Source organism: Sceloporus undulatus, chromosome 4 (genome assembly GCF_019175285.1).
Source record: "Sceloporus undulatus isolate JIND9_A2432 ecotype Alabama chromosome 4, SceUnd_v1.1, whole genome shotgun sequence".
Classification (NCBI taxonomy): Eukaryota; Metazoa; Chordata; class Lepidosauria; order Squamata; family Phrynosomatidae; genus Sceloporus; species Sceloporus undulatus.
In genome coordinates, this window is record NC_056525.1 from 80,324,190 (window position 1) to 80,345,640 (window position 21,451).

Here is a 21,451-nt window from a genome sequence, read left to right on the forward strand (position 1 = left end):
ATGTTACTGAGATGATACTGGATTATTTTTATCCTCTCTTTTCTGTTCCTTTGCATTTTTTTTAAAAAAAGACATTATTAAAGTTCTCTGGATGTGGGAATAAGCCTACTGTGAAACAATGGGAATAAGCCTACTGTGGAAGAATACCATATATGTTTCCATTGCAAGGAAGATAAAATAGCCAGAAGGCAGCTCCTGCATATATATTTTGTCAAATGTGCTCCTCATTGCCATTGTAATAAAATATTGTCTTGGGTGAAGTCCACTGAATACTGCTATTAATATGTACCAGAATCAAGTGAATATGTGTTCACACACACAAGGTACAGAACATTACTTACTTGTTAGGTTTTATCCTTTGTTATTTATGTGGTACCCAGTGTGTATATAACAGTGGTTGTAGGGAATGAAAAAAATATATACAAATTGGAATAGTCATAGTGTTTGGTTATTCAACATCAGTGGTGTCACTAGGGTTGGTGTCACTTAGTGCAGGTGCCCAGAGAGGGCTGACAGGGGGCAGCAGTGACAGTGGCACTCCCAACTCTCCCTTTCTTCCCAGTGCCTCAATTGCCCACCCCTTACCAGACCTAGAGAGAGCTGCTGGATGAGGTGGTGGTACTCTGCCCTGCTTTCCTTTCCCTTCCACTACCTCACTTATTCACTTGCTTTCCACTGGACCAGAGCCATAAAAGTCTGCCAGGGGGCAAGTGCCCCACCCTCTCACCCCTTCCAAAGCCTTGCTCACTAATCAGCCACCTGGCCAGACCCACAAAGGGCTGTGGAGAGTGGCAGTGAATTCCCTGACCTGCCCTCATTTCCCTCCCACTGCCTGCCAGTCCAGCTGTCTGGCCAGGCCTGAAATGTCTGGGGCTGGCTGGGTGGTTGACCAGGTGGGAGGGCATGGCAGTGGGAGGGAAGGAAGGGCAGGGCAATGGCAGCATCCTCTTCTTCTTGAACACCTCTCCCTCAACTCTTTTCCAGAGTTACACTGGTTGGCAGTGGTGGGGTGACACAGCAGTAGTGTGTGTGTGTCAGAAATAGTCCAACACCTAAATAATTAAACAGAATCTTCTTTAGTAAAATGAAAGGCATGCTCACACTTCTGCTTTCGGGATGACTTTTGATGAGGTTTATATTCCTTTGTGGAATATCCAGATGATACTGTATTCCATTTGTAACCCTCTTTTTTCTTACATTGCTTTTCCTTCAGGAAATAATTTAAAGACAGAAAGCCTAACTGTAAGTTCCATTTGGAAATGCTTCCTCCCCCCCCCCTTCCTCCATCTGTTGTTACTATTTGCACTAATTTTCCTGTCCAGTATTGCCTCACAATCTCCTTTTTTGCACTACTTACCTTTAGAAAAGTAATTTTCATTAGTGTTCTTAGAGCAGATCCCACCAACAGAATATTTTCAATGGTGTGAAATATCCATACATGTAGCACCAATTTGGAGAAAGAATTCAGAATGGAGCCTTAGTTTGAACACTGCTGTATACATTGCTTTTGAATTTTTTGCAGTAATGTACACAATTTAGACTTGGGCACATTGTGGAACATTAGAACTTGCCTCATGTATGTGTGAACACATACAAATTCACACACAGAGGGGAAGCTATCACAAATAGAACATATTGCTCAAAACATTGTATGAATGGTCCTTATAGTAGCAAAGGCATTTATTGCGCTTAGTGTGATGGTTCAGGTGAAAGTTTGATCAAGAACTTACAATACAATCCTATACGTGTGTACTCTGCAAAGTAAGTCCCATTGAATTCAGTGACGCTTATTTCCAGATAAGTGAGTAATCGTTGGGACCTTATTTAAATATTTTGCTACCAGCATAATTTATCAAGGATCTGTCATTGACTTTCAGCTCACTGGAAAATTTTGGTCATCATATTAAAAATAAGACAACATAGAACCTTTGAATAGCTAAATGTCTATTTAGAAAGATAATTACTATCACTCCAATTTTCCATATGTGCTTAAAACTAAAAAATTTAACTTTAGTAGTACAACAATTTCTTCTTGTTCTTTCCCATCTCTACCATTTTAACCTCTAAAGTTGTTTTAAGCCAAAAGATTCAGTATATATTTTGAGAGAAAATATAATTGACCAAACACATACCTTTAGGGAATGTATTTCATGTTGGACTTGACAGTATACTATCATCATTGTACACAAATTATCATTCATGTATGGTATTTATTTTTAATTTAAACTCTAAAACAGTGAATAATTAAATACCATGGGGAGTACTAATGTGCTGAGCAAAGTGATACTAAATGGAACTTCTTCTGCAAGCTTCCTATGAACCTCATCCTATTATTACAAGGATAGAGTCTACCAAGTATTTGCATATTACATTTGGAAAGCATTAGCACACTATAACGTTATTTTTATATATTAATATTTTATTCTTCAAATAAAATAAGTTTCCTAATCTTGTGAAACATTAAAATTCCAAACCCCCAAACAAACCAACAATATTAATGAAAACTCAGGTTATTAAAATGTATAGCCACTAATTATTGATCTGATGCTGTTCTATATACAGGCGACATACTTGGCTGCACAGAAATATTTGAAGATCATTAATATACATGTGTTTATTTTGCTGAGCCTAAATTGGAAGTGGTAGATTATTCCTATTGTCTAACAAATTAGGAAGTGTGACAGTTACTGCCATGCAGCCCTGATGTACGATTTCTTTCCCTGTCTACTTATTAATTTCTGTCAAATTAAAACTAAAATACCATTGCAAACTTTGAAAAGCAATAATATTCAAATCAAATGTGAATAGCTATTAGGAAAACTTAGTAAGTCTGATTGCTCCAGGCAAACACACATGCAGAGTGAAAGAAAGAGAGAGAACTAAATTCAGTCTTTGTATAAGGGGGAAAAAAGGTGAGTGGAATTCTTTTGGGATGTGCTGCCAACTCAAACTTAAAACCCTGTCAAAACACCAGTTACACTGTGGCAAAATTCTTAAATCTTTGTGCTGTTGATCCTTCCCCACCCAGAACTCCACTTTAGGTTCTTTTCTTGAAACAAAAACCTAAGTGAAATTCAGTTCACTATAAAGTTGCCAGTGCATCGCTTCACTCTGAGGACCTATTAATAATTCCTGATCTTGTTTTAGATGAGTTTTGTGACCAAGATATCCTGAAATTTTACACCTTCGCTGGATGACCTTTCCATTGTACTTATTTCACCAAATATCACTGGCAACATTTCTTCCATTCCAGCAACCTTCAGGACACATAGATCTCAATATTACTTTGGAAGTACTATGCTATGGAGCCCTCTGTAAATAATTGATGACATGTAGCTCAATCATTGTGAAATTCTGAAGAGTCTTAATACTGGCAGAGAGCATTCATCTTTAATGCATTTTGTATAACTCAAAGTTAACCTTTAGAGAAGGTACATGCTTCTTTTCTATGAATCCCTAAATCAGCTTTTCTAATCTAACACTGGATAATCACATATCTCTCTCGTAGCAATAGCTGAGCTCATGCTGTGAGTTTGACTTCCAAATATAAAGCATTACAACACAAAGAATTTTTGGTATAAGCTGAAAGAACCTGACAACTGGTTTGAAGAGACTGGCTTGAAAAATTATTTGTCAACACTTTAAAGAATGAGTTTCTTCTGCTCTGAAACTGACTATTCACAGGACAGCTCCATTCCTGGTTACTGTGAATTGTAACAAGTAGGTGTTTATCATATCTCTATCTCAATATTTCACAGTTTTTAAAAACTCCATCAGTGCTCATCAAATATAGCTAATTCTGCAGATGAAGTTCTCAGGTCTTCACAGCTGATAAATCAAATAAAATGGCAGAACAAGTAGATTAAATGACAGTATATTCAAGGAAATGCAACATTTAATTGTCCAATACACATTTCAGTCAGATCACAGGATTTTATTAAACAGTTGGTTCAAAACAAGAGATAATGAAATTGTGAATGAGAAATACCTCAGTTAGTTTACTTATTTTATTGTTGTTAATTGCTGTCAAGTCAACTTTGACTTATGGTGATCCTACGAATGGGAAACCTCCAAGACACTCTGTCATTAACACCCTGTTCTGCTCCTGCAGTCAGGGCTGTGGCTTCCTTGATTTAATCTATCCAACTCTTTTGCTACTCCCTCCCAGTTTATCATTCATTATATTTTTCTTTAATGAAACATATTGTCTCATGGTATGGCCCAAGTAAGACAGTCTTTGGTGTTTAAGGGGAGTTCAAGCTTAATTTGCTTTAAGACCTATTTATCTGTCATTTTAGTAGTCCACAGTATCCATAGTGTACCACAATATTCTTTAGTACAGTCAGCCCTTGATATCCATGGATTCAAGCGTCGATGGTTTGAAAATACTCCAAAAAAATATACATTTCAAAAAGCAAGCCTTAATTTTTCAATTTTATATCAGGGACATCATTTTACTTCTCCACTGTATTCAATGGGACTTGAGCATCTACAGATTTTGGTATCCACAGGGGGGTGTTGGAACCAAAGGCTCCAACCTTTGGATACCAAGGGCCCACTGCACTACATTTCAAATGAGTCGATTTTCTTGCTATCAGCTTTCTTCACTGTCCAGCTTTCACAACCATACATAGAAATGGAAATATGATGGCATAGGCAATCCTTACTTTACTTTGGGAATACTCCTGGATTCAGCTCCAAAGCTGTAGGCCCAGGTCTTGGTAATGACCAGGAATCCTTTTGCACAATTAAGCTAGTGCAGCCTCTGTAACCAAAGAAAATTTATTCATTTGAGATTGGTGTTGGAGAAGAGTGCTGAGGATACTATGGACAGCTAAAAGCACAAACAAATGGGTCCTGGAACAGAGCAAGCCAGAACTCTCCCTGGAAGCCAAGGTGACTAAATTGAGGCTGTCATACTTGGGCCACATAGTGAGAAGGCATGACTCATTAGAAAAGACAATCATGGTGGGAAAGGTGGAGGGAAGTAGAAAGAGATGAAGACCACAAGCCAGGATAGACTCAATCAGGGAGACCATGGGCCTGAGCCTGCAAGACCTGAGCAGTGAGGTAGAGGATAGGGAGGCTTGGAGATGTCTCATTTACAGGGTCGCCATGAGTCAAGGTCGACTTGTAAGCAGCTAGCAACAACAACAGAGTACATGTCGTCATCATCATCATCAGATAATAGTGTGGTCTAATCTTCTCAGGAACAAGCACATGAGCCTAAAGTGAGCAAAGGTTCTCTTGGCATCAGGTAATCAAGATACAAGGTGAGATCCAGGAATGCACACAGAGTGGGACTCTGATTCTTCATGAAGATTATTAACCTCATCATAAACAGATATTATTGATATTAAATTTGGAAAAGTGTACATGAAAGTTCTGAAAAAGCCAACATTTTGAAAGAGAAATTATGAGAACTCAGGAAAGGTCACCGAATCAACATTTATCCATACAATCTCATAGTGTAATAATTTGTCGTCAGATCATTTTTAAAAAGAAAAATTTAAAATGTATACAACTGAGTAGTGTTAAATGTTTTAAATACAATCACACAGAGTTTGATCCTCTTGCTCTAAACCCTCTCATTGGGTTGCTCCTCTGGCTCTATATCATTTCAAGCTGGCATATTAATTACAAATAGGCAAGAACTCTTACTGAAAAGGTTAACTGAATCCTTTCAGCCCCAGTGGCAATCTTTGGGATTGTCCAGGATCAAAATTTTAATTGCTTATAACTATAGGTCATCACAATATAAAACAGAGTTAAATATAAAAATATAAAACATAACATAAAATTTCAAATACCATTTCTAATATGACTAAACTTACCAATATGAATTAAATTTACAACATATACAAAATGAGGCCTTAAGAGCAGTGAGACTTCAAACTTGGGGGAATGCCTCATAATAACTTTAGCTAGTGCCGTTTAAAAAGTTGCAGCTCTTCTAGTGACACTAGGATATTTGTTAAAAAGCAAAAATACTAATTTTTGGCAGACAGACCAATTGTTTTCAATAGATGACAACCCCACAAGGTATTTTTCTCCAATCCTTCAGGATTGTTGTTGTGTGACTTCAAGACATTTCTGACTTTATACCAACCTTAGCATGAACCTATCACGGGGTTTTAATGGCAAGATTTGTTCAGAGGATGGTTGCCTTTGCATTCTTCTGAGACCGAGACTTGTCCAAGGTCAAGTTCACCTGGTCTTCAAAGACATAGTCCAATGCTCAGACCACTACACCACACTGGCATGTAGCAATCTTTGGGATATTATAGGGCAAAACATGATTTTTACATGGCCTCCATCTTCCTTCTAAAAAGTACAACAGTAATTGAATTCTAAGTGGATAAAATGCAGTATTTATTTATGAAATTACATCCTGCCATATTCCTGAAGGCCCAGGACAGATAATATTGAAAACACAATCAAAACACTGGTCGTAAGCTGTTTTAGTAGTTGTATATTTTAAAAATGTATAGCTTGTGTGGTTCCTTAGAGACAAATGCCATATTTATAAGATAGTAAGGTTTTATATATGTCAGTTTACTTGACTGGATGCCAGAAAATTGAATTAGAGCAGCAAGCTGTTTGCAGATTCTGGTAAATGGATTAAGGAGGCTGACTGGAATAGGGGAACAATCCTGGACTATTTGTACCTTTGGTTTCATCTAGCAGTCATTCTTGTGTTATTATCTTCCATGAAAGCTCCATTTTATTTTCTTATAAGCAAAGATGTTAGTCTCTAGTCTAAGATGTCTCATGACTCACATATATTTATTACCAAAATAGCTCCCTTTTCATCTTCATCCAGAAAATTAATAAAACAATCAAATATCATTTATGGATATATACTCCATGCACATTTAGCTACACCACAAAGAAATTTGGTGCACAATTTTACATGATTGCTGTGTAAAAATTCTCATTGTGCTCAATGAGGGATTACTCACTGAGTTAGGACTGTAATGAGTTCAGGACTGTAGCCATAACAGCCACTTCATTTCCACAGGAAATTCTGGGAAATACCTTTTGTTTGAGGAGCTAGAAGGCATCTCAAACAAAGGATTCACAATAACCTACAATACCTAGAAATCACTGGAGAAAACGGTGATAGAGGAACAAGTACAAAACTAAAGTATGTCTGTAAAGGCGATTTGACTCTGTCACATTTGTTTTTATAAATGAAGAACTTGCCCCTTTGTTTTTCTGATAGGCTTTCTTGATTTAAATAGATATTTGGTCCAGTACTAATGGAGTAAAATCTTCCAGAAGAGGAATTATGCAGTCCATACTATGGTAATCTTCTCTCCTTTATCATGGATCTGGGAGCTTAATGTAAAAAACAAACAAACCCTACTTTCCCCCCCTTATGCATCCCTGTTTGCATCAAATAACTTTTATTAGATTCAAGTATTAGAATAGCTGGCTTGTCTACAAATAGTTACCCAAAGAGAGACCCATCTCCATGTAGTTATAAGCCACTTTCTAATTTTGATAAAATATTAGATGGATGAACAACTGTCCATTACAATATGGGCATTGTATGCTCTTCTGGTAAAGCACTTGATTCTATTATGGCTGCATTTGGAAAAGATTAAAACTGTGCCAGTTTTTGACATTGGAAGGGTTTCCAGTAAAAGCCTCTGTAATACATTTATGGCATATCTTATGCTGTCTCTAATGTGCCATCTAACTATGAGACCACATTAAATCCTACAAAGCTTAAATGTCCATGAATTTGATTAGAAGGGGGGGAGGAAATCATGGGGTTCGTACATATGCCTCTTTAATAGGATTTTCTTTGGAACTAATCAGATAGTAACTTGTTAGTAAAGGCTAAGATTATTTTTCCAAGAAGTATGTGCAACAACAGGATCTGAAATTTCACCATCAATTGCATCTGTCCATTCCCTGCTTAAGTTTACACATGACTATATTAAATTTACAGATGACATAATGAAATGACACTGCAGTGGCTAGAACGCAGAAGGATGTAGCTGTTTTATTACTCAATGTCCCTGGTGTCTGAAATGGACAGATTTAGAAATGGAAACATTGAATGGAAAACTTTAAATGCCTCTGTGGAAAGACAGAAACCCACAGTCCTCTTTCTTTTCCTTTTCTTTGTTTTATTATTTTTATTTCTATTCTATTCCATTTGTATTCCACTTCATTTCTCTATTGACACTACTTCCCAGGCACTTACATGAGATGTGAAAGTTCTGACTAGATTGCAAATCTTCATATTTGTAAGAAACTTTATGAAAATGATTCCCCTCCTATAACCCATTTTCTCCTGAACAACCTTCTCCATCATTTAGGTCCTATAGTAGAACTGGATAGCATGCAGCCCCCCCCCCCCCATGTTGTCGGAATGTATTGTTGATGGTGAAGAATACTGGGAGTTGCAGTCCGACAACATTTGGGGGTTTTTTGTGCGTTTTTCAGGCTATGTGGCCATGTTCTAGAAGAGTTTATTCCTGATGTTTCATCTGGAGGGTTAGCATTACCATGCCATGGCCTGTAATCAAGGCCTTTTATGAATTCCATTTTCTATAACAACTTTATTGATAACAACTTTATTGATAACTTTATTGTTAAAAGCCAGACTCTGTATATAATGTTGAATAAATTCCTTGTTTGCCTTCCATACAATTTCATTGCTCAAAAGGTGAAAGAGGCATAAGAAGGTCAGTTATCTTAGATTTGATCCTAAATAGCAGTGATGATCTGGTTAAAGTGGTGGAAGTAGCAAGATACTTAGGTGGGATGGCCATGTTCTCCTGAAGTTTGTTATACAGTGGAAAGGAGAAGCCACACATAGACAGACACACAGTTTAGACTTTATAAGAGCTGATTTCCGTAAATGTAAGGAAATACTGGTGGTGATTCTGTGGTCAGGAATACTAAAAGAGAAGGATGTTCATGATGGACAGGAGTTTCTTAAAGTGAGCTATTGAAGGTACAGTTTCCAATGGGAATTTTAAAGAAGCCAGGATAAATGTTTAATGAACTTTCAACTGCAATAAGTTTTTTAAAGGGACATGTATAAGGAATGGAAAAAGGGGCAGATCACCAAAGAGGAATTCCAATAAAAAAAATAAATAGCCAGCACGTGTAGAGAAAAAGTCAGAAAAGCTAAAGCACAGAATGAACTGAAGCTCGCTAGAGGTTAAAAGCAATGGGTGTGTGTAACAAAAGGAAGAAGGAGGAAATGGTAGGGCTACTGTTTTGTGAAGATGGCAAAAGGGTAACAGGGGACAGAGAAAAGGCATAATTACTCAACACCTTCTTTGGTTTGATTTTCTCTGAAAAAGAGAACAGCACTCAACCTGGGAGATATGGAGCAGATGATGCAGTAGGGGAAATGCAGCACAGAAAAGGCAAAGAGGTAGTACAGAAATATGTGGCTACTCTAAACAAATTCAAGTCTCCAGAGCCAGAAGAACTATATCAAGGTATTAAAAAACTGGCAGAAGTAATCTCAGAATCACTGTCAATAATCTTTGAGAACTCTTAGAAAACAGGAGAAGTCGCAGAAGAATGGAGGAAAATGCTGTCCCCTTCTTCAGAAAAGGGGGAAAGGAGGACCCAAACAATTGCTGCTCAGTCAGCCTAACCTCACTACCAGGAAGGATTCTGGAGAAGTCAAGAAACAGATAGTCTGTAAACACTAAAAGTCATCATAGGTTTCTCAAAATCAAGTCATGCCAGACAAAGTTGATCTCTTTTTTTGATAGTTACAAGCTTGGTAAATGAAGGCAATGCTGTGGATGTAGTGCATCTTGATTTCAGGAAGGCCTTTCACAAGGTCCCCCATGATATTCTTGCAAACAAGCTAACAAAAATCAGGTGGATTTGTAATTGGTTGAACGACAGAACACAAAGGCTGCTCATCAATGACTCCTCCTCATCCTGGAGAAAAGTGACTAATAGGGTGCCACAGGGTTCTGTCCTGGGCCCAGTACTATTCAACATCTTTATCAAAGAAATTGATGATGGAATAGGGGACATGTTTGTCAAATTTGCAGATGATACCAAATTAGGAGGGGCCACTAACACTCCAGAGGACAGGATCAAAATTCAAAATGACCTAAACAGATTAGAAAGCTGGGCCAAAACTAACAAAATAAATTTCAACAGGAAGAAATGTAAGATACTACTCTTAGGCAGAAAAAAAGAAAATGCATAGATAAAGAATGGGAGATGCCTGGCTTAAGAACAGTACATGCAAAGCGGATCTACAGATCTTAGTAGATCACAAGCTGAATATGAGTCAACAATGTGATGTAGCAGTTTAAAAAGCCAATGGGAGCCTAGGCTGCATCAATAAGAGTATAATGTCTAGATCAAGGGAAGCAATAGTGCCACTCTATTCTTCTTTGGTCATACCTTAACTTGAATACTATGTACAGTTCTGGGCGCCACAATTCAAGAAGGATATTGACAAGCTGGAAAATATCCAGAGGAAAACAACCAAAATGGTAAAAGGCTGAAAACCATGCCCTGTGAAGAGCAGCTTAGGGAACTGGGTATGTTTAGCCTAGCAAAGAGATGGTTAAGAAGTGATGTGAAAGCCATGTTTAAATATTTGAAAGGGTGACTTATTGAATATGGAACAAGATTGTTTTCGGCTGCTCCAGAACTAGCACATAGTACAATGGAGTCATACTAGAGGAAAAGAGATCCCACCTATACATTGGGAAAAACTTCCTGTCAGTAAGAGATGTCTGACATTTGAATACGCTGCCTTGGTGTGTGGTGAAGTCTCCTTCTTTTAAACAAAGACTAGATGGCATGGTGGGGGTAGTGGATTGGATGGCCCTTGTGGTCTCTTCCAGTGCTCTGATTCTATTCTATAACTGATACAAATGCTTACTTGATTGTGATTGATCAATCTGGCTGGTCTGGTGGGGACTTGCATTTCCAATCAGGAGCTTTGCATCTAAAACAGGATTGGGGCTTTATACATTTTGAGGCACTTTGGTAGTCTGGGAAACTGTGAAAAAGAAATACAACAAATAATAATAAATCTAAATGCTCAAATAATAAAAATCTGGATGCTAATTTGACTGGTATAAACATAAAAGAGATTCAGTTGCTCTGATGCACATAAAAGTTCAGTAGTCCACTAATATCATCATTGTTATTTTTGCATGCTTCTCCCTTTACTTCCACCCTGTTGAATTTATCCTAGTCTGAATAAATTTTTCCTGTCCTTCACTGAATTTCTTGATTCACCTGGCTCAGAAGTAAAGTGCCTCAGAATAGTATTTGAACCTTGTAATAACCCTATGGCCAACTGGAATCAAACTAGATTCTATTTCTTGCAGTTAGCACATTTTCAGTCTGGCTATAGGTCTTCCTGGGATATATATGCCCCTACAATCAAACTTGCAAATTAAACTTGTGTTTACCTCATGATGACTAATCACAATATAGACCAAACTAAAACAGCTTGTGTTTGGACAGACAGACAGCCCAAAGAATTATTTGTTTTACTGTTAACAGAGCCATTACCAAAAAGCTGATGTATAGTTCTCCATGCTGTCTACACACAAATGCATTGCCTTTTAAAGATCTTATTGGCTCATGATCAAGAGACAAAGGGGGAGGCAGCAATTAAAGCTGCTGGTCAACAATTCTTTTGCTGAAAGAACTGAAGGTTTATTTCCAAAGATGGCCAGTATTTCTACATCAACTACTTTGCTACATATGTGTAACCAAGTGATGTCTCCTGCCTGTTGCCCCACATCCCACCTGAACAGCTGACAGCACAACTAGGTGAAGAAGATCTGTTCAGCTGCCTCTTAGGATGCAAGGAGGATGACCGTTCTGTCCCCTTGCACCAGTGAATGAAGCTGTGACAAAGAATTGTGACCCTCATCTGATCGTTGCAGCACCACTTTGTGATGGGGAGAAACATCATCCTTTTTGCACTCAGATCAGCAACTGAACAGACCTCCTTCATCTGATGTGGCTGCCAGCTGTTCAGATGGCCTGTTGTGTGGGGCATTTACAGAGTCTTCATAGTCTTACTGCATAGTAAATCTGCAACTCTAGATTACAAATCCATAACTGCAATACAGAATGCCAGCCTATGTTTTTAAAATAGATCCTCATCAGAGCCTCAAACAACGCTGGTGAATACGGCATTTCTGTGTGAGAGAAATAATATGGAGTAGTTCAGAATGAACAGAGGCAAGGAGGAAGCAAACTCCCCAACTCTAGCTAGAGTTAGCTGAAACTAGGGTATACAGCCAGAAGGCATCTTTGTTGATATTTTGAGTGATGAACCTTGCCCATAATTCTGGTCCAGTGCCAAATGGATGAAGATGCCAGTTATCTCTCCAACACAGGAACAGAGCGAAACTCCGAATACAAGCTTTCAGCTTGCTGGAACAATGCCTGGAGAGACAGCTGCTAAATCAAAGAATCACTCTTCAGTAGTTCACTCCTTAGAGGGCTTTATTACTTTCTTTCAAATAAACACAAGCTAGTCACTACTATACAAAAACTCTTACTGACACACCACACTATCTCCAAACTCTCACAATCCACCAGAACAGCGTTTTCCTTATATACAGTATTACCATGAGGCGACCACTAAGTCCAGCCTCTTCATATATAAGTTGCTATGCACCACAGACACCAATCCCTCTTCAGACTGAAGACACAGCATATTTACATTTAGTCCTGTTCAGTTGACCTTGAACATCCGGCTGCTGCTCTGGATTCTGCAGCCATTGCCACATCTGAACATTTTCACCTTCAGTATACTAACAATCTTGCCTTGCACTGGTGTTCGTGGGCCTGCATCTACGTATGTTCTGCTGGTGCATTTGTATGTATGGATGAACCACAAATTTTCATTACCGTATAAAAACACATAGGTCTCTCTGGTTTAAAAGAGCAAGAAACTTAAAATTTGGTACATGTGTAGGCCTCCCCCAATATTAGAAACATATGAAAACAGTGTAGAGATTTTGTAGCATCTTTGAGACTAACTAAAAAAAAGAACAAAAGAAAGAAGTCTGTAGCATGAGCTTTCGTAAACTTTCTTCTACTTCTTCAGATGCTTATGGTGGAGTGGAAGCCAGGGACAGACAGGAGTGCAGGAGTATAACTGAAGAAAATGAAAATAATGTTAGCTACTGCAGACCCAGTCAGCATGAGCAGAACCCATATGCTCTACATGATATGTAGTTTGCAAAGGTCCTTAGGAACAACATCCCATTGTTAGCACTTGAAAACAGAAAATATGAAAACAGAACATTTATTAATCTCATCTTCTCATGTGGAAGACAAAGTGTAGCTTGAAAAGGTTCAGTTGCTCCCACCCAGATTTTTTTTTTAAAAAAACGAGGCACCCTGATCCAAAAAGGTCAATATTAGTAAAAGATAAACCAGTAGAACACATTAGTAGCATTTAGTTCACTACCTAAAATCCATAAAGCTTGGTTTCAGTTGTATAACTAGCATACAACTAATCATATTATTAGGCTTGAAATATCACTGTAGCAATGCCACTGTTACGTATTACACGACTAGAATACAGTATTTGTTATGAAGAATGCAGTAAAAAGATGGAAAAGGCACAGAGGACTTAATTAAAATTAATTCCACTCCAAAAAAAAAAACCCCTCACTCTAACTATAATAAAATCCTGCTAGCTATGAGATGAATCCCACATGAAAGCTGCAACTTTGCCAAGATATAAAGATTTTGATAAGAATCACAGCCCCCAAATACTGATGTTAATATTGTTACTCATACATTATATGATAAATCTTCCACATAACACATCACTGGAGTAAGTATAAGGTGATGCATGCTGGTGCAAAGAAATTAACTTTACACACAGGCTGAATAGATCTGATTTGGGTGTGATTCTCCAAGAAAGAGATATCGAGGATGTGTTGGATAGCTCAAACCATTGACTTCCACCTCAAGTAGCAGTAATAAATGGGAAATTCCATGTTCCAAATTCTTCTGTTTTACTAGAATTGCTAGAGAAAGCCTTCTCCATGGCTGCTTCTAGACTCTAGAGCTTCTTTTTTTACACTGGCTTCTTTCTTGCTGTCCTTTCAGTAGCAGCTGACAACCTTTTTGTTCCACCATGCTTTGGAGGACAGATTGCTTTTCTAGTATTTCTGTTCTTTGCTTTTAAATTAATGTTTTAAATGGTATCAATTTTATAGGCAGTGTAATACTATTTAATTGTAACTTCTTGCACGTTTTTTGCTACATTGTACAGCTTTTTATCTTGTAGGTTGCTTTGAATCCCAGATTTGCAAAAATGGCAAGGTATAAATAAAGAGGTAGGTAAGTAGGTAGGTACGTAGGTGAGGTCATTTGAAAAAGGTATGAAAAAGACTGTGGAGATTATCAGACAAGGCTTTTAAACAGCATTTAAAGGTGAAGAATAGTGATGTCATCTAGATCTCATTATTGCTTTGCTTTCAAACAACTAGTACAGCATCCCTTTTAATTAACAGGAAACCCATCAATACGCTCCCAATTGCTCTGCTTTTTCATTACTCCACAAGTGCAATAAGTTCCTCCTGCTGCAGCAGTCATGTGGCGTCAGAGGGTGTGATTGTCCTCTTCTCCCTCTCTCCCCCCTCACTGTTCCCAAGCAGGTTGTTTTTCTTTTTCTTTTTTAAAAACTTTCTTTTCTTTTTCCTTCCTTCCTTCCTTCCTTTCTTTTACTAAATCACATTAACATAACTGTTCAACAGCATTACAAATAAAAGTAAAAAAGAAAAGAAAAGAAAGGCATGATGAGTGGGGAACAGGACAGGACATTTGGCTTAAGGAGGAGTGTGGAAGAAATTGTGAAGGACCATTGACTGCACAAACAGTCCAGTCATGCTATTGCGGAGTGGTGAAATATTGAATACTCTTAAGCCGGTATGTATCCTTTTCCTTTTATTAATGCAACTTTGTGATGAGACCGAGTCTTGTGAGATCAGGTCCTATGACTCTGTAGACCAAGGTTCAAATCCCTATTCAGACATGGAAACCTTGTCATACTCTATCAGCTTCAGAGGAAGGCAAAGGCAAACCCCCTCTGAACAAATCTTACCAAGAAAACCCCCTTAGGGTTGCCATAAATTGGACGTGCCTTGAAGGCACACAACAACAGCTAAAAAGAAAAGTTGTAATGTTCTTATTCAAGTGTATAGGCATTATCCAGCACAATATATACAGATCTAATCACCCCACTTTGAAACAGGTATCATCAGTTTTGAATATGTACAGAAAATGGAAACAAAATCAATACAGTGCTTAAGTTCCTTTCCTAGGGGAAAATACTGAAGTACAGTTCTGATTTAGAAATATTTTACTGTTCTTTGCAGATTTGCATTAATCAGATATTATTAGTATGTTTAGTACACAGAATGAGAGGCTGAGAGAATTCAGACCTTGACCTGTGGAGGAAAATTAACAAGAAAAGATGTGGTTTTTAAAAGGGGGAGGAATGTAACTAGTGAATGGTAGAGGAGAAAATAGATCAGGGGCATCTATTCATTTCTTCTCAGAGAAGAAAAAGAACACATTCAGAGAATATATCAAAGGTGCCAAATCCAAAATTGATCAAGGAAAACCATTTTCAGATAACACTAAAGCTGAAAGACCTGTTGCCTCGGGATACCAAGGAGGGCAAGACCTTTGCAATCTTTTCTTTGCTAGAATTAAATTTTATTTGTGAGGCAGGGACAAAAGATTACCCTGAGATCCTACTCAGCAGTAGGATTCAGCATGAAAGTGACAATCAAATCAGTAAGACTAACTGCTATGGAATATTGCTTAAGTTTCATTGTAAATTTGATTGATGATTCCATGTTGATACAATCCACCTTTCCTTCAGAACAGTGACATGGGCTTAGAAAATTTACTTTTGGGACTACAGTTCCCAGAAACCTTTTACCACCATGGCCAGTGCTCATTAAACTTTCCCAGGCTCTACAGACTGTTCAGTTGAGAACAGGGAAGAGATTCCCAATAGTCCCACAACTTTTGAAAAAGATATACACAGACACACACACAACAGAGTATGTCAATTGATAGCTGTCAAGTGACAAAGAACGGTCTCCCATACAAATAGGTTGGCTTACATCTTTCTATCATCTGTTGGTGCTAAAGGATTCACAAATGAGGGTTTCATTTACAGCAATAGGAAGGTTGACTAATTAATTAATTTCAACAATTGTTTTTTGTTCATTTTGTTCAACTTGAGTCCCAGTAACGGGACTCATGGTGGCTTACAAATTATTAAAATTCATACAAATTAAGAACACATGAAAACATTGAGTGTATGTCTATACATATACACACATAAATCTATAGGTTATTTATTATAAGATATTATTTTTAAAAATCAACAAAAAATACAGCAGACAATTAAAGCCGATCATAGTCAATTCCTAGAAACCTGAAGAACCAGGAAAGTTTTTACTTGCAGATAGAAGGAGACCTTGGTCAAGTCACAGTCTCTCAGCCTCAGGGAAAGGAAATGGAAAACCTCCTCTGAACAAATCTTGCCAAGAAAACCACATGACAGGTGTACCTTAAGGTCACCATAAGTCAGAAACAACCTGAAGGCACACAATACACATAGAAGGAGAGCAGGGAGGGAACCTTGTCTGTGATTATTTTTTATATTTTAAGGAAAATAAACTATTACACTTTAAGAAAATGTCATACAGTGCACCCCTCAGAAGGCAAGTGAGGCTTCAGGGAGTACATCTCTCTTCCACTGTAGTAGCAAAGTGCAGATCCACAAGGCGTGGACAGCAATATGGCATTAATGAGTTTTGCCTCCTGTAGTAGATACATTCAAGGATGGGGACAAGCTAAAAGCCTAGAATACTCAGGCTGTTTCCCACAAATACAAACTAAGGCTGTAATAATAAATTGCACCTTCTATTTTAGAATTTCTTGCACTGGAAACTGGAAGCTAATTTCTCTTCATAGGAGATTTCTTCAAATGTAATTATAGTTCACATATTCTCTTCACTTTCCACATACTTTCACTATATTGGTGCTGCACTATTGGGCCAGTCTCATACCACTTTAATTTCCATGTCTCCATCCTATGGCATCCTGGAATTTGTGATTTGGTGTGGTTTCCAGAACTCTTTTGTGCTGTTTCCTGAAATACCATGTTAGAAGTTTTTGGCAGAGAATTCTAAGTAAACTTCAAACCCTAGGATTCCGTAGGATGGAACCATGGCAGTTAAAGTGCTATCAAAATGCAGTAATGGCACCGTGTGGATGCATTCCCTTTCTTCCCCAGATATAATATCCAATTCAACGAAGTCTTTCATTGATAGCTCATAAAGCTACTTACTACAATAAGACAAGAGTACAAGAGAAAAGGCCAGTGTTTGGTTTTTCTTTTTGTTTTTTCATGAGGTGGGACAAAGGGGACAACAGCATCACTGGAAAGTCATAACTCTGAAACAGATTTTGAGTGACTGGTTTGGATCTCAGAATAAAGGTGGAGACATTTTTAAAGTGGACATAAAATCCCAAGAAACATGAATCCTAAGCAACATCACAAGGATACAATATTATGTGCAGTACATAGTGTTGTGTTTTATAGTGCTGCTCAGAGAGCTTTCCTTCACATTTGCCCAAATATACATCTAAAAGTTTCATTTTAGTTTTTGGAATCCTGACTCCACCCCCCCCCCCCCCCCCCCCCGCAAACCAGTTCAGACTATTTCTGTTAGCTATTTGTTGGTAAAATGTAGGGATTTTAAGCCCCTTAAACTTCTATCCCCTCTGCCCTAAAACACCCTGGATGCTCAAACCCAGAGGGAAAAATTATGATTTTGATGGTTGTTCTGGGAAAGAACTGAGCTGCCCCACGCTAAAGTGTAACTTTGTCACTTTAATAAACCACTTCTGTAAGAAAAATGTCTCCAGTACTCAAATGTAACCCCTGAGAACTTCAATTATTTTATCTACCAATCATGAGGATTAGTGATACCCTTCAAGGGGGAAGCTGTTGTTTTAGATTAGTCAGATCAGCTCCTCTCCTGCCCTGCTTTGAGATAGCAAACGATTTAGCTGCTTATCCTTGGGAAATCTGCATAATCCAAAGATTAATCTAGAAGGCCCTGTTCGCTTTTGCAGCAAAAGGCCATTTTAAAAAAACTGCTTTCTTCACAAAGGCATCATTGCCTCAGTGCCTTCCCTGCCCTAGAGTAAAAGGTGCTCTAATTGTCCTAATAAAAGTACTCTTTTAACATCAAAAGACAGCAACTGTCACAATATAATTTCTTGCCCGAATACACATTTGTCCAGGGACAGGAATGGCTGGTACCTTTCTAACTCAAGAGAGAAGGAGTTAATTACTGTTGGTTAAACAAAAGCTCAAAGGACTTGATGGAACAGCTTTCTCTTAGACTTCGCCCAACATAGTCTAGCTGTCCATATTCTCTGTGCCATATGCGACTTGGCTTTCAAGTCATTGTGGCAATGAAGTAATGCAAGTTGCACCACCTGAGCTGCTTCATTAGTCTGATTTACCTCCCAGGTTCCTCTTTTCAGCATTCTGCTGCTTTTGCGTGTGTGAGAAGCAGTCGCAAACTCCCTGCAGAACCATCAGAGTTTTTTGTCCTTCCCGTCAAAGCGTAAGGTAGACTTCTCTCTTGTGCAGTCTTCAAGAGCAAAAAACATAAAAATAAAAATAAGACTGTTAAAGGACGTTTGAGAGACCAGGGGTGAAGGAGTCCAATACATTTAAAAAACAAAACTCATATTAGATTCCGTTTGTTCATTTAAGAATTCAATTCTCTTGGGAAGAAAACAATCAAGATTCTGAAGTTTAATGCCTCATGGTTCATAGCAGACCCCCATCCTCCCCTGTATTCCTTAAAATGAGGCATGTATAACTACAGTGGGCCCTTGTTATCTGCTGAAGTTTGATTCCAAGACCCTCGTGCATAACATAATCTGTTGATGATCAAGTTCCATTAAATACAATGGCATAGCAAAATGGTGTCCCTTATATAAAATGGCAAAATCAAGGTTTGATATTTGGAATTTATACTTTCTTTGAATATTTTCAAGCTGTGGATGCTTGAATCCATGGATAAAATAGTCCGTGGATAAGGACTGTACAAGGGGAAAAACTGTTGCTGAGGAAGCAAGGGTTTTACTACATATGTTACATAAAATATTGAGAAAATAACATGTACCATTTATATTCTTATGAAACCTAGATATAGTACATATATACTTGAGCATCCCTATTTAGTCCTTTATTATTATTTAGATTTTTAAAAGCATGAAAAGAAGCCCTGTGCTACTAACCCTGCTGTTAGTATTCTGACTCTTGTTTCTGGAGGTTGGAATAGATGCCATGGTATTTCCAATGTGCCAAAGTAGTCCTGATTTTTCAAAACCCATGGAGTACTTTGGTATCTGTATTCCATTGATATGTATGTGGGGTGGATGTTGCCTTTCTCTCTGTGGTTGTTTATATATTGCTCCCAGGAACATATGAAATGTTTCTTATGTGGGGCCATGACTGTAGTTCTCTGTGGTTCATTGGTCCTCCAGACAATTACAAGAAGCAGAACAAATGATATTAACTAGAGACATGTATGCAGCTTTAATTATAAGGCAGTTACAATCTTGTTATGGAAACACAACTAGAGATATGCTGGTTCATATCAAAGATCCACTAAGGCTGCCATTCCCTTTCCTACTGCAGACAATGAAATTACAGTGAAATTACAGAAATGCTTGAGGGAGCACACAAACAGGAGCATGAAAAAACAACACAATTCTTTGCTTGTTAGTCACCAACCTCTGGTGTTCAGAGGGATTTTGCTTCTTAAAACTGAAATTCCATTTACTAATCAAGAGTGAATCAATAAATTCACCATGAATTTGTCAGATCCTTGTTACTTTTTTTTACAATTCTAGAATGCAGCACCATCCCCTCCCCAGCATGGCTTAGAGGAGCTAATTCTTTGGATTACTATTTTTTTGTAATCTAAAAAGTAACTTCTCCAAGATCTGATCACATATTGTGGCAATAGATTTCATAACACACAAAACAAACACATTACTTCTTTCTCAGTCTTAAACTCCAGCCAGTCAGTGTCATGGTATGATTCCATACTTTGTGGAGTTGAAGGCTTTCATGGCTGGCATCCATAGTTTTTTGTGGGGTTTTCGGGCTATGGGGCCATGTTCTAGAAGAGTTTCTTCCTGACGTTTCGCCAGCATCTCTGAAGATGCCAGCCACAGATGCTGGCGAAACGTCAGGAAGAAACTCTTCTAAAACATGGCCACATAGCCCGAAAACCCCACAAAAAACTATTCCATACTTTAGTGCTGCAAATTCTACATGACCTTCTACATGTGCCTCTTATCATCCAGTGCTTAGAGATGTCTTATCCACAGAGTCACCATGAGTTGGGACTGACTTGAGGACAGTTAGCAACAACAAGCCCCTCCTTCATTTGAGCAATTTTATTGACGCCCTAGATGTTGCCCTGAATCCTATTGTGAGTCCCAACTGGAGTAGACTCATTGACTCAATGGGAACCTTGTAAATCAGTATTTAGGAAATTTCTGTGGATTCCATGAACTTCCACTAGTTGGGGGTGACAACTGGATTTGGATCTTTGTCTTCAACTTAGAATCTTTCCATGTCTTCTCATTACTGTTCCATCTTTTTTATTTCACAGAAATCAGTTAACAGATTTCTCTGGTTTCTCTAAGGTAAGCTGCCCCTCATGTGCAGTGCAAGTTGCTATTCCATTGCCACCTGCCCTCCTGCTGTCCTAATTTGTCAGGGACAGTCCTGATTACTCTTCTGTAGTTCTACTTTTTCAGCTGCTTTTAAACATGTCCTAATTTGTCTGTCTTCTTCCTACTTCCCCCTTTGGTCTTGCCTTACTTCAATTGCTGCAAACTGAATTCAAAATACAATAGTAGATGAAGGGAATGCTGTGGATATAGTATATCTTGATTTCAGTAAGGCCTTTGACAAGGTTCCCCATGACATACTTGCAAACAAGCTAGCTAGTGAAATGTGGGCTAGACAAGGTAACTGTTACATGGATTTGTAATTGGTTGACTGGCCGAACCCAAAGGGTGCTCAACAATGGCTCCTTTTCATCCTGGAGAGAAGTGACCAGTGGGGTCCCACAGGGCTCTGTCCTGGGCCCAGTGCTATTCAACATCTTTCTCAGTGACTTGGATGACAGAATTTGGGGCATACTTATCAAATTTGCAGATGACAACAAACTAGGAGGAGTAGCTAATATCCCAGAGGACAGGATCAAATTTCAAAATTAATAGATTAGAAAGCTGGGCCAAAGCTAACAAAATGAATTTCATCACAGGGAAATGTAAGGTACTGCACTTAGGGTGGAAAAATGAATTGCAGATATAGGATGGGTGACAC